This window comes from Galeopterus variegatus, unplaced genomic scaffold (assembly GCF_000696425.1).
Source record: "Galeopterus variegatus unplaced genomic scaffold, G_variegatus-3.0.2 Scaffold4115, whole genome shotgun sequence".
Taxonomy (NCBI): Eukaryota; Metazoa; Chordata; class Mammalia; order Dermoptera; family Cynocephalidae; genus Galeopterus; species Galeopterus variegatus.
This window is the reverse complement of record NW_007730226.1, coordinates 79,743-84,483: the sequence shown is the minus strand read 5'-3', so window position 1 is coordinate 84,483 and position 4,741 is coordinate 79,743. Positions and strand designations below refer to the sequence as shown.

Below are 4,741 nucleotides of genomic sequence, written 5' to 3'. Positions count from 1 at the left end.
ACCCTCGGCGTTGCACCCGCGCCTCGCTCTGCCAGGGAGCGGGAACCGGGCTGTATGTGGGATCCGAACCCTCGGGCGGGAGCGCTGCCGCGCTTCCCAAGCGGCGCACTTATCCAGTGCGCCACCGGGCCGGCCATCAATTGGCTGTTTTTTTAAAGGATAGGTATATTTGCTAAAGACCAAACACTTTATATGGAAATATACATATATCTCCAAGTCCATGAGTAAAAAATTATTTTTCTATTTACTATTTAATTTTTTTAATGCTGCATTTGTCCATTATCTACTATATTTGGTCTGCAAGAGGAAAATTATACTGAAAATCACAACTATTGATCTTCTGTCGAATGCATGCTTCTCATATAACGAAGAGTTTAAAGAAGAAAAACGTAGTGAGATAATAGATCGAAGACCTAATCTCATGTAGAACTTTTTCAACATTATTATCACATTAGCCCTCAACATAATATACTCACCAGGAGTTTTATTTTATGCTGAGTCATTCCATTGATTTCAACACGAAGTTGGAGCAATTAGCTTCTGTCACCAATGATAACTTAGATCAGTTTATGAGATGGATGCCGTGACATCTAACTCAATTCATGGCTAAAATAATTTGGACATTTCTCATTTTAACGACTTTCAACCATATGTGATGCACTCTCTGGGGTTTTCTAACACCCGGTGACAATATTATACAATAGGTGAAGAGAAAAAATACAGTATATTTACAGCATGTGGATAAAAGAAGCTGGACAGCCTGAACAAAACTGAATTTAGTATAATTTATGACAAAACATGTAGCACATTCATCTAAACTACAGGCTTCTACACAAAAATCTTTAGCATAATCACTCAGAATTATAATTATAATAGACATAGCATGTCTAAATACCTAAAAAGGCATACATCACTCCTACAGTCCACTAACAAGTGGATTTTTCTTCTGAAGGCACCTAAAGTCCACTAACCAGTGGATTTTTTTCTGAGAACACTCAAAATAACGCTAAATATAATATTACTGTTTTTATTAGAGACAGGGTTAAAATATTATTCACATATACGTTTATTTTTGTGATGTGAATTTGTGATTAAGAAAAAATTTCATCAATCTTAATGAAGACAGACTAAAAAATTATTTAGATCTGCTTAGAACAAAGGTGCTTGTTAATTATTAATGTATTTCAAGAGAGAATATCAAATATCATCACTAATATTTATTGAATGCCCACTTTAAACAAGTTATTCCAGTTAACTTAGGTAACTACCCTAGGAGGTAGATCCTATTATTACCTGCTGTGAGGAAAGTGGAGTTGGTTTAGTCAAGCCCTCTTGCCTCATATCCAGCTGGGTATGATTCAGCATATCCTTTGTAAACAAGTTACATAAGAGTAGAGTTAGTGCGCATGTGCGCCCGTGTACCCCTTGGCTTATTGCCACTATTGTTTACTTTCAGTATGGAAGGCAGTGGCTCTGAACCGCTGGTCCACACAGCTCACATCTGAAGAACAAAGCATGTCCACTTTGCCAGCAGCTGCTCAGTTTTTCTTTCTCTTTCCTGACTCAGGACCTGCACAGGACAGGGCAGAGGGATCTGTGATCCAGCCTGACACATGCCTATATTGCAGATGAGAAAACAGGCTGAGCATGGTTAAGAGCAACTGAGATGAAGGTGAATTCAAACCCAGGCACTCAGATTCCAGAACCAGTGGTCTTAGACATTCAGCTGCAGGTACTTAATGTATATTAACATCTTTAACTGCGGTATGCATACCGCTGTAGGTGTGCACAATATTTACAAGGATAATAGGAGTTTTAAGGTAATCAATATTGAGATCTTTAACTTCTCATGTAATATTTCCTACCATCTCTTTTCCTACTTCTTCTTTCACATTAAAACTTTTCCCACGTTGAGGCTTCTGGTCAAGATGGTGGAATAGATGGTCCCAGTGTCACTCTCTCCCACAAATCAACCAACTTACAACTATAAAAAAGCAACAACAGCCAAGCTGGGACTACTAGAGCTCAGGGGAAGAGTAAGAGAGACCTATGGAGTTCATGAAGGCAGGAGGAGCCATGATGAGAGAAAAAAAAAATGCTCTGGGAGTTTCAGGCTGCAGCCACTTTAAGGCTCAAGCTGCTTAGTGCACGGAGCAGGAGCTGGCAAAAGCTGCAGCTGTGCCCTTCAGATGGTGTTCTTTGAAGGTGGCAGGGGAGAAGGGAGCCTTGGTAGCCCCCAGGACAGCAAGACTAATACAGTTCCCATGGACCCACACAGGAGTGAGGAGCCACAAAAACCAAAAAAATGGAGCCACTTAGAGGCCAGTGAGTCATTGCAAGGGACCGGTGCACGGCCCGTCCCATGGGAAATGTTTGGAGCATGAGCAGTGGGGGAGACAGACCCACCAGAAGAACACTGGGGCACAGCAAGGACAGCCAATCTGTCCCACAATCAGTACAGAACCACTCAGAGGAGACTGGTCAGGAATATAGAATTGCATGGGGTGCAGTTTGACGAAAAGACTCAAGCCCAGATCAGAGTTTCTACACAACCCAGGTGCACCAGGCCTCTGGAGAGCTGTAAGTACCTATAAGGTTAACCATTAAACCTTGAGCTGCACAAAAAGCCTTCCTTAGGGAATCAGCAGCAAAGCAACAATTTGGCTCGACTGCACAGCTCAAGTACTGGTTCCCACAGGAAGTTCCCCCATTTTAGAAGCAAGCAAATGACAAAAAATTAGTTCTAGCCCAGGCATACCACCAGTGCCTTTGGCCTGCCAGAGGTCCTGAGGCACGGAGCGGGGTCCAGACCCCCTCCTACAACCAGTCACACCACCAGGGCCTCAGGGCCCATCCTGGGGGCCTGAGGTATGGAGCCAGGGACCAGACACCCCCCACAATCAGGCATACTGCCAGCACCTTGGAGCCCACCCAGGGGTCTGAGGCATGGATCCAGGGATCTGACCCCCCCCAACAAACAGGCACACCACCAGTGCCAAGGAGCATGCCCAAAACATCACCTCCATGTGGGTGGCCCATCATAGCCACCACAGTAGCCATGCCTGCTGCAAAAGTGGCTAGATGTCACAACCACCACACAGATGGTCCACCAGCCACTGGAGTGCACTGACACAAGAAGAGTCACCAGGAGAGACCAAAGAAGAGGATGTCTCTCTCCACAAAGCCATTCCAGAGTGACAGAAGAAGCATCTGCTCTATGATAATATTGGGGGACCTGATCACACCTCTTAGCATTGGACAGATTATCTAGGCAACAAATCAACAGAGTAACCATTACTCTTTCAGAAGGAGAGAAGAAATTTAGGGTAATTAGAGGGGGGAGGGGGATAGGGAGAGATTGGACAAGGGGCATAAACAATAAGTATAATTTGTAACAACATATATACTAGTAATATTGATTTGATCAACATATGTCAACACTGAACCCCCAAAATATGTGTAATCAATTATCATTCAATAAAAATTAAAAAAAAACAAAAAACTTCTCCTACTTTGCATAAGAAATACACAGCCCACAGCTCCCCAAATCTTACTCTGGTGCATTGCCCAGGGTGTAAAAACAAGAACCAAATAAAAGGACAATTCAAAATACTATTTGAGAAGCCTCCTTTAAACTACCATACATTACCATAGTGATGATTTTTATTTAAAGACCTCACCTTCCTCTTCTAATTCTTCACTATTGTTAGGGAATGAGTCATTTTTGAGAAGAATCTGGTGAGAACAAAAGACAGGAGAGATAAGTTGCAAGTTGGAAGTATTAGCAGCTGGTTTGTAACCAATTATTCCTATCCTGAAATGCCCAGGTGGAAAAGACCAAGTCAAACCTCCTTGTAAATATGTTAATTGGACCAATGTATATACCGGTGGAAAAATAGAGAGTCCTTGTGTATGAAATGCTTTTAGCAGGATGTACCTGGCTTAAGGTAAATAAACCTGGAATTTATGGATATATGTGAAATGGTCCACTGGAAAATGTCAGTGTCAGTTATATAATTATCTAGGTATAAAATGGAGAGAGTTTAGGACTGAAAAAGCTCCATTTGTGTGATAGACAGCTGGCATAACTTACTTATGTGAAAGCTACTATGAATATAAATATATCTCATAAAGCAAAAATTAAATGTACAACCAACTCAACTTTTCTTTACCCAGATCCCCAAAATGTCCATGGTCATTTCAACACCAAGGACAAGAAGGGAAGTCAAATGGAAAGAGTCAGTGGTCTTAACCGATGTGGCTAAAATCATTTTCCTTTTCATGAATTTTACTAAGATATGTACGGCCACGTAAGCACATTTCAAGGGCTGCCTTGGAAGGAGCCTGTGCAAGAAAGGAACCCTGATGGTTAACCATATATTATGCTGATCATTATAAACATAATGGTAATGTTTTTCAGAGCTACTGAATTAATAAAGTCATACAGGCTAAAACCCAGAGATGAAATTCTGAACATGACTTTATATTTGTTGTGCATTTTTTAAATAAAGCATTAAAACATAGCTTACTGAGATTTTGTTTTCTGGCTTAATAGTGTGAGGAGTTCTGCAGACCATTCCCCAAAGAAACTATTGAATATTTAAAAAAAAAAAAAAATTTAAAGTGTGTGGAAATGGTCCTAAGGGCATATAGCAAATGAAGGAAGACATTTATTCCAAAAATATCTACTAAAAACTCAATAAGAACAGCAAGGGGCTGTGGTATGTGAATCAAGATCTGC

At 41.1% G+C, this 4,741-nt stretch overlaps 1 protein-coding gene across 1 annotated transcript in view; it reads right to left on the bottom strand.

Moving 5' to 3' along the window:
* CCNA1 (cyclin A1) overlaps positions 1-3,732 on the bottom strand; it is an 80,436-nt gene extending 76,704 nt beyond the window's left edge. The window contains exon 1 of the mRNA XM_008586781.1: positions 3,681-3,732. The gene's annotated coding sequence lies outside the window, so the exon portion shown is untranslated. The remainder of the gene's footprint in view (positions 1-3,680) is intronic.
* Positions 3,733-4,741: the final 1,009 nt, after the last annotated feature.